Genomic DNA, 9,691 nt, shown 5'->3' with positions numbered 1-9,691 from the left:
TGTGCTCGATACCGCTAACTTAATTAGAAGAAAGAAAACTCCGGTTTTATCCACGGTTGTCCGCAAACGCGGTAAAATGCACAACAAACACGCGTTTCGCGTCCGCGCTAATATTGACTCATAAATTGAATGCGATTCGATCTTATGCATGATCAGATTCGTAAACACAAGTTATCGCAGCACGATAATATTTGATTTACGTGCGTCGTATCAAAAAGGAAAAAAAAAACCACACTATTTGCGGAAATGCGTTTGACGCAATATCGCGTCGATGGTTACGACAATCTTGTTAGCTTGCGTTAATTTATACGAGGGTTTCAATCGGGCCGGGCTAATTGCCGGGCGGGTTGACCCGGTAGCGACGTTTTGTCGCGGCAAAAATTCGCAAAGGGGAGTTGCGAACGGAGAGGGAATGTAGGAGGGGAAAATTTGGCGCGCGCGAGGGGAGATGCGCGCTCTTACGCGGCGGAAAATTGCGATAAAGCTACGTGAACCGAGGATGAAAATTTTGCGCCTCCCGCCGGGCGATTCGTCGACGCTCTCTCGTTGGCGAGACTGAGATAATTGGCCGGTGATCCGGGGCCGCGATATCCGCGGTTATTAACCCCCGGAGCTAATGCGATTTCGTAACCATACGAGGGAACCAATCACCGTTTCTCTTGACGACGTCAGAAAGCCGTTTTCCGCTCAACACGTTACGTGAGGAAAAAACGAGGCGAAAACAGTCGATTGATCGATCGTGGAGTTTACACTATAATTCGTGTCTGAAATTGATTACTTTTGAAACAGGATTTCAAATTTTTTTTTTCTCCTCTTTGTTTTTCAATAAATCGGGAGAGAGACAATTTTTTTAAATTGTCGACGAGCGATGAAAACACAGTTTCTAATATTTGAAATGTGATTCTCACAAATCACGGAGACAGAAAATTCCCATTCGGTCTCTCTCTCTCTCTCTCTCTCGTAAACCGTTGCGTATAAAATTCTGTATAAAATAGTCTCTCGCGCATCTCGCGTGATGAGGTGTAATTATTGCCGCGATCATTGCCTACTTACGGTGCGCGGAGAGAGATATGGTTGCCGTTAATGTCTCCCGGAAAGTGGCGAAATTAAGGGTAGGTGGAGAACGATGCGCGTGGCTCGCCGATTCGGGAGAAGGATTCTGGATGTTTCTGCCGCCACGAGGGAGCAATGTAACCAATTCCGCGACTCGTGTCGACGAGCGGCGGCGCGACCGAAATTTGACTGCAAAAGCCGGGCGGGGCGGGGAGCGGGGAGGACGAGGACCGGCTAACACGGTTGTTGGAAATTGCTGAACCACGCTCGCGCCTAAGTGGGGATGGCGACATTACAGCTCGTTGCAATGAATTAGAAGTTGCGCCGTGAATTCCAATGGATGTCCCCGCGGTGCGCTTGTCGCGTCGCTTCTGTTCTTCGTTTCGCGATAGTGTCTTTCCACATGTCTCGTGTGAAATTACGAGATGCAAATTTAAGCGATCTAGGAAACTCATATTATTAATCTAAGATTTGTGTGTGACAAAATAAACAAACATAATAACCGCGAACAAATGATCGTTTAATTTCAATGACTGTCTTCTCGTCCATAAAGAAATCAGAGGAAGATCGCATTCGGAGAATATCTCGGCGCTGTGCAGTAAGCATTTTCACAAATGAGGGGAAACCAGAGGAAGGGTCACTTGTGGCCACATAATAATCCCGCGCCACGTTGCGCGCAGGTTGCGCTGCCAATGAAGTAATTCGGCGAATTTAATTAACGCTCCCGAGATGCGTTAACATTCATAAGCAATATTACGACCTCGAAAAATTAACTAACCGCATCGTCGCTCTATTAATTAGCCAAAACGATAATTGATACGCAATCGTTGCGCATTAAATATTACTTTTGTCAATTACAATTCTCTTCAATTTCAAAAATGTTCTTTATGTTTTGTTTCGCTTTGTACACATATTTTTATACTTGTATTTTTTTCTCTCTTTCTTTCTCTCTCTTTCTCTCTCTCTCTAGACAATAAAAATGTTAGTTTTACGCGAATCTCGTAATTACATTGTACCGCAAACGAAAGCGAAGAAAAGGAATTGTTTTTAAATGCGTTGAAAAAGTTTTAATTAAGAGCGCAGCGCGAATAAAATTTATAATCGCGCGAATATTTTTTTCCCACCCACCAGAAAGTGTTTTCCTTCCTCGCGAATTTTCTTGCGGCTTTGCGGCACAATCGCGACATTCCCGTTTTCGCGCCGGAAACTGAATACTTGCGCTGTAAAACAGCACTACGTTGTGGTAAGGCAAAACTTTGCCGAGAGAAAAATATGCGCGACAATTTCCTTCGTTCGGATTTAATTTCAGTTTGGACACGGGCCAACGGAATTGCAGTCCATAACACCCGTACCGAAAAGTGTGGAAATCAAGACGCGCGATGCATATTGTGTTGCGACAATTTGCGCGCAACATGTCTTGCGGAAAAAAAAAGATTATCGGAGACAATTATCAAAGAACGTGTTCTCGTCAATTTTTCCGAAACTTTTATCTATGCAATGTTTTCTCACAAACAGCTAAAATATTTGTATCTATTCTACCAGAAAATTGGATTGTTGCCACTTTTATCTCGACGCTGACTGGACGTTTCTCGGATGTGTTTCTCGATTCACGTCGTACGAATCAAGAGGCACGATAGTGCCTCTTATACGCGAAATTCACGCGACTAAAGTAAAGTCACGTGACAGGGAGGAGAGCAAAACCAACACGTGCCTAAAGTCACGTGTTTTTAAAACCGTGACTAAAATAAAGTCACGTGACAGTACAAAGAGAAAAAACAACACATGACTAAAGTCACGTGACGTTACTCTGTCACGTTTTTAAATGCACTCAAGTACAGTCACGTGAAGGTAGTCACGTGACTTTATTTTAGTCACGGTTTTAAAAACACGTGACTCAAGTACACGTGTTGTTTTTCCACTCCTTCCTTTCACTATTTTTTGAGTGTAATTTTCATGCATTATTCCTGACATCTCTCATATGTGTATTATATATGTATTGTATATGTTTGTAAGACGTATATAAGACGTATATAATAGCTGTCATCGCTGCGACAGATTTTAATTTTGAATTTTTTATGTGTCAGTGTACACAACATATTAAAATAAAAATAATAATAGTGCGCGCGCGCCTGTGTTGCGCTAGTAAATATAAAAAAAATAAGTTGTATCTCCAGAAAACAAAGATGTTACGAAACTTGAGAGTAAAGAAAGCCGTTTCGAGCGAACAGCTAATGGAGACAGGTACAAACGTGGTTTTAGTTCGATCACAAAAGTATCGCCCCGATTAAAGTCTAGTCGTCGAACATGAGAAGCATTTGCGCGAGCCGAAATCCTTTAACGCTTAAAGTACACACGTGGGATAAAATCTACTCCCACGACTTTTGCACCAAGCTCCGAGCTTAAAAACCGATTTTTCGTTATTCCAACGTGCGATCGGTCGGAACAAAAAAAAAAAACGTTTCGAGCAAATAAACCGCTAGAATAGTTTTCAAAAATGTTGAATTAATAGACAACAATCGATTGTAATTAACATCTTTTGCGCGCGTTTGCGTGTTCTGACATAGTGAAAGATGATGAGGCAAATACATCCCACGGTGTACTTAGTCGTTCGGCGGATATATGTGTGTACTTTAAGGATTAATCCCCGAAGGAATACGCCGTGTGTTTCCTGTGGGACGTTTTGTCAACCTATGACGAGACAATCTTCGGCCGGCGTATGCGCCACTCACGGACTTTGGGTCTGTCACAGCTAGAACACGGAAATATCAGGGGTTTCGCCGCATCGGGACACGCTTGTGGAATGAGAAATATGTCCGGCCATCACAATTTTCACCGGAATTCAACATGCATAAGCGAGTTTAATTGCGCGAGTGCAAAACGTTCGACGAACAAAAAAGATATGATGCAAAACCCGATGCTTTTCTCTTTACACGGGCGGCGCGCGGTAAATCGATTAAGCGAATCTCTGAAAAATGATGTATTTATCGGGAAAGAGAGATAGATAGATAGATAGATAGATAGATATATAGATAGAAAAATAAGAAAATTTGAGAAATAAAAATTGTTACGCACACTGTTAAACACGTAGCGCGATAAAGAAACATATATTGAAAAGACCGATGTTAAGTTATTAGTCAAAGAACTAATGTAATTTCGCGCGCACATATGTACGTAATGCGTTGTATTATATGATAATGTTATAAATCCGCTCAGTCCACAGCAATAAAAAGTATATTAAAATTTATATTAAAATTGCACGGATATTTTACATCGCAAACTACAATCCCTTTCCAATTTGCTTTTCGTTGATAAAACTATATGCGCCTCTCCGCCCCCACTGTGCGTTGTCGATTAAATATAAAAAATTCCAATATCTGCCTCTTTTTCCTTCCCGTTGCACAAATTCAGAATCACACACACATACACACACACAAATGTGATATATTTTTCACATCGCTAAAGTCGAACAACCCCTTGATAGGATGGATTTTTCTGCAACGAGGGAATATTCCGCTGTTGTATTTGACGAGGGCGACGTTTCTTCCGTTAGATTTGCGACTCTCATCTCCATCGGGGAGGGCCCGCGTCAATGGCCCCCCCTCCCTCCTCACACACATCGATTCGTTTTCGTTTTCATAAATCCGTCGCGGATTTGTTCTCCGTGCCGCGCGTATACATTATCACCGCGCACACATGAGCGTGGCATGCGGCGCGTCTGTACGACAAGCGGCTAACTTATGGGTCCCATAGCGAACCGTAGATCCCATGGACGCAGACGTACTGCGATCATTATCTGCGAATTTATGGCGGCAGTCGCACACAAACCGACGCGCGTTTTCGAACGTGTGCTAAAAGAGCGTCCTAGCCTCTCTCTGACATTCACCTGGCTTGGTTTAATGGGTCGCAGCAAGTTGATGAGAACAGCCACTTCCACTTCGTAGTGGGCCGCAACAGCGTGCTGACTCAATTTCTTTCTCGTAGAGTTTCTTATGCGCCAACTCGGTTTGAACACGGACAAGTTTGTTTGAGAGAGCGCAAACTCAAACGTCTCATTTACAAGTGTCCCGCGCCATTGTACGCCAAGTCCGTAGTTAGCAGCTTGGTCACGCGGTAAGTGGTCAAGAAGTGGTTCCTTTTCTGCTCCGCACCAGACGAGGTGGAGAAAGGTCACGGCGAGCAAAGGTCGGAGATGTACGTGGGGAAGTGAGAGCTTGGCCGGTTCCGAGGACGTAAAGGAAAGAGAGAGAGAAAGCAAACATTTGGTTCGCGATGAGAATTCACAATGTGTGTGTGCCACTCGGCGTTTCTCTCGTGGTGGTGGCTGCCGCGCGTTACGTTACGTCGCGCCGCATATTGCAACACAAAGAAAAACCGTGTCCCGCGTAGTTAAGGTGGCGTCCACCACCACCACGCGCAGCGCGATATAACATTCGGAACTTCCGCGTTACTGCATTTCCGACGTTGTCGCACGGTCGAAATATTACACCGGCCACCTCGGTGGATGCGTGAAATTGCGCGTTTACACAACGAAAAATATTCAGTTCGGAGACGACGTGTGTGAAAACAAGCGCGAGAAAAACAAACAAACTCTCTCCAAGATTACAAAAGAGTACTTTTCCGTTCATCGAAATTTTTATCTGGAGTTTATTTACGTTTTCTCCTCTCTCTTCTCTCCCTCCCCCTCTTATCCATTTCCCGCTCGTTGAAATCAATTCTTCAAACGCAAATACAACAAATAGGATCAGAATTTCCGTCCGCGATCGGTGATAGTGACAGGGCGCATCCCGACAACGTATCGTTTACAAAACGTAAAATCTATTATTGTTTATTATTAGCGCGCGCGTTAATCGCAGAAAGTTTAAATTTACAACGTTTAATAAATGTATTTATTAGCGCGGACGAATTTTGGAATCCGTAAATAATGCCAAATTCACTCGTCACATTTAACCTTATGAACACATTTGCTGCGAGATATGCCCATCGGGCTCATTAAATAATTTATGTCGTATTTAATTGCGCAATTTATTTAACCACGTACCGCGGTTGCGGGAGATGGCTTATGCTTCATGTCCAATTTATATTTAGCAATATATTATTTTACGTATGCATGTATAATAATAATACATACGGGATATAATATTTAAAATAGAAACACAATTAAACAATGCAATTTCGTGCGCATCTGTCACGTTTTTACTTGCGTCATATTTATTCATGAAATTAAGTGAGAATAATTGGGAAATGTCAGTAAAAATGTCGACGGCTGTTGACGGACGTGGTGGTGTGTGAGCGAACTTTACCATCGCGTAAAAAAAAAAGCGAACACGTCTCTGTGTCTTACTGTTTTATCCAAAAAAACAAAAAACAAAAAATTGTTACGTCCGTCGAAGACAGCAACGTGAAGTCCGCGCAGGAAGCGAAGATCGACGCGAAATTTCAAACGCAACCCGGAAATGTGCAGTTTATTTTAATTTACATACACATGTAGTTCGCAATTAAGCCGCGTTATTTAAGTCAACATCTATCTGGTTGTGTAAGCTCTCGTCGACGATCGAGATAAAAGCGAACTGCGAGCTGCAGATAGCTTAAAATTAATTGATATCGATTAACGGGGGACACAATAGCTCTTTGTCGACCGGACCGTGTAGCAATCTAACACTTTACTGAGCAAATTTACGAGATGCGCAACATAGAGACAATTAACGGGAGAAGAAGAGAGAGAGAGAGAGAGAGAGAGAGAGAGAGAGAGAGTGAGAGAGAGAGAGAAAAAGAAAGAAAAACCAAGAATCTCGCGCGCGCCAAGTCGCGAATGAGAAAACGCTGTTCTGGAAGAGCGAAAATTACGCTCGTGGCTAGAAAGTCTTTGCTCCGGGAAAGGCGTGATTGGTCCCAACGATCCGGACATCCGTCGCTTTCGAACTTGGTCCGCCGTTAAATATGGCAACCGACGGCCCGGACGACTAATGTGATTGCTGGCAGACTGTTACCGAACGCTAAAAGCTCCATGTCGTAAACTCTTCGCTTCGCTTGCGTACAAGAGCAAGGGAAGAGAGAGAGAGAGAGAGAGAGAGCCGTGTAACCGAGTATGGATGCGCGTGTCTATCGGTTGCTTGGTTACCGTAGTTCCTGCGCCACGTAGCCGCAAATTTGTTCGGTATAAATTTCGAATCAAACGAAGAGTACTCAATGCGAATGCGCGCTCTCCAAACGCAACACGCTGGATAAAAAAAAAACAAAAAAAAAAACGAGATGCTTCAGTAATTTTTAATCGTGGTTTTTGCAAATCTAAAAGCCCTCCGAGAAAAAGCAGACCGACGTTGCTCCAAACTGTAGATCTTCGGTTCTACTTCCTCCGGTAGTAGTTTTCTAAGTCCGCGGAATTAGAGAAATACACAAAATTCTGCAAAAAATACAAAAATTGCTCGAAAAAATATAAAATTCCGTCGAAAACGTGTGTGGTAGAAGAAGATCGCGCGTGTTTGATTTGACACGCGACACGTAAAGAAATCGAGAGACGCGATATTTCCCCTTCCTCGTTCGTACTTCGAAGTTATATTCGGTGAATATTAACCGGTAGGTTCAATATCACAGGACGTTTCGAAATTTCAGAAGAGCTCGCGAATCAACCGCCGCTCTTTGAACGTGTAATTCGCGGTTAAATACTGGTCGGATACACACCGCGGAATCTCCAAAGCGAATTCTCGTGTAGTTACAAGACAACTATAGCGTGTTAAATGCGCAACGAAGCTAAGCATGTCTTTTTCGGTGAATAGAGAAAACGAAATAATCATCGAAAATACTTCAATGTAAAAACAAACGAATACCGATGCGAGATAAAAAAACAAATTTATTTATTTATTTATTGCTCACAAAAAACCATTAGAGTGAAAAACTATTTTTTTTTCACACCATCGGCTCTAAACGAAAAAAAAAAAAACTGATTTTAATTAAATTTATTTTCCGCTGAAGCTATTGTTTAGCGCATTTGGCAATAAATATTTGCGCTTCTACGAATCCCGCCGCGTGTTCGTAAATTCGAAATCGACGGTCCCCGACGGTGTTTCCGAATGTTTCCCCGTGACGTCGATGGGCTAACTTATGGAGGCTACGGAGTAATTCGATTACTCAGCGCGGCGCAGCAGCCATCGGGGGGAAAGAGCGCTGTCGATCGATCTTTGTCTCGCCTGGAGAATTCTTCCAGCGTGACTCTCGACGTTGATGTCATCGTGCCTCATCGATCGTAAATTTGTCACGACCTTTAGCACACGAACAAAAAAAAAAAACAACAACAACTTATCGAACAAATGGATTGACGTGAAAAACCGCGCGCGCTCGTTCGCTCAAAGTTCAAAACCCAACATAATCGTTTGTTTACGCGATACACGTCATGTTAAAAAAAAAACAAAAAAAAAGTGTACACCGGACACCGGTGTGAAATACTTTGACTATGCGCGGAACGCGGAATTGTCTCCTTAACGAAGTTATCGATTTGAGTAATGGGAAAGAGCGGGGTTTTTTTAAAAAAAAAAAACGGAGAGAGCGCGACTTGAAAACATCCTCGAGCGTCGATGATGGAATTTACGAGCGCGCGATCGGGTTGAAGGCTTATTTTCGATCCATAATCCGCGAGCCATGAAAATAAGATTCTCCTCGGGAGCTCGCACGGGATCGTTAACATCGCCTTATGATTGATATTGTCATTATCCGAAGCCGCGATCGTCTCAAGGAAAGTTGCTCAAAATTGAAGCGCCTGGTTCGAAACGACTTCGAAGAGCGAGCGAGCAAGCGCGCCCGAAGGGAAGCGAGGAGGATCGTAAAAAGACTTTTACGTTAGCTTCCGAAACGACGGGGCGTAATCTGCGACGAGTTCTACTCTCGTGCAGGCGCTTCGATCTTTATTATACCGAGAAACTCTCACGGCGCGCGATCGCGAACGCCTGTCGGGCAACGACTTGGTCGTTTTTACAACGTAAGCGCGTGCGCGCATGTGGTTTTTCGAAATTGAACTCTCTTTTCTCTTTCCGCCGCGGAATTAGCGACAACAACACGAAGTAACAATATCGCGCTAATAAAAAAAAAAAAAAAAAACTTCAGATCTCTCTCGCGAATATTCTTGGAACTCGAATAAAACTGACTCGTGAGATAAGCAATTAGTAAGATCATTAATTACATCGGGAGGTGATTCGCGCTCGAGAGAACCCAAGCGAAGATTTTCGTACCCGCTTCGAACGTCGCGCCGTCGGCGTGGGAGGGAAAGTGGATTGTATTAATTAACGTCGTAATTATTCGAATTACGATGCGAACGATCAAATGGATGTGTAACGACCGACGTCTTGGGACGAGAGAGAATTGTGCAAAATTGGTAAATGATTTATAGTCAAAACCGCGCGTTGAGAACTTAAGTCTGATGTGTAATTAAACATAATTCTGAGGAATAAATGCGTTCTGTGTCTTAAATGACGGGACGACAGAGCAAATCTGGCTGGGAGCGGCGAGCCTGCCCGACCTTTGTTTCGTGCCGCTAATGATTTCGCCCATTAGGTAACGTTACTTAGCGAAACGGCGCGCAATCGGCCTTAATTAATTGCATTTGCCGCCTTCGATTATCCCGATTGTGTGCGACGATTTTCCTCCGCGC

Source organism: Pseudomyrmex gracilis, unplaced genomic scaffold, assembly GCF_002006095.1.
Source record: "Pseudomyrmex gracilis isolate BER0280 unplaced genomic scaffold, ASM200609v1 scaffold_114, whole genome shotgun sequence".
NCBI lineage: Eukaryota > Metazoa > Arthropoda > Insecta > Hymenoptera > Formicidae > Pseudomyrmex > Pseudomyrmex gracilis.
This window is presented reverse-complemented; position numbering follows the sequence as displayed.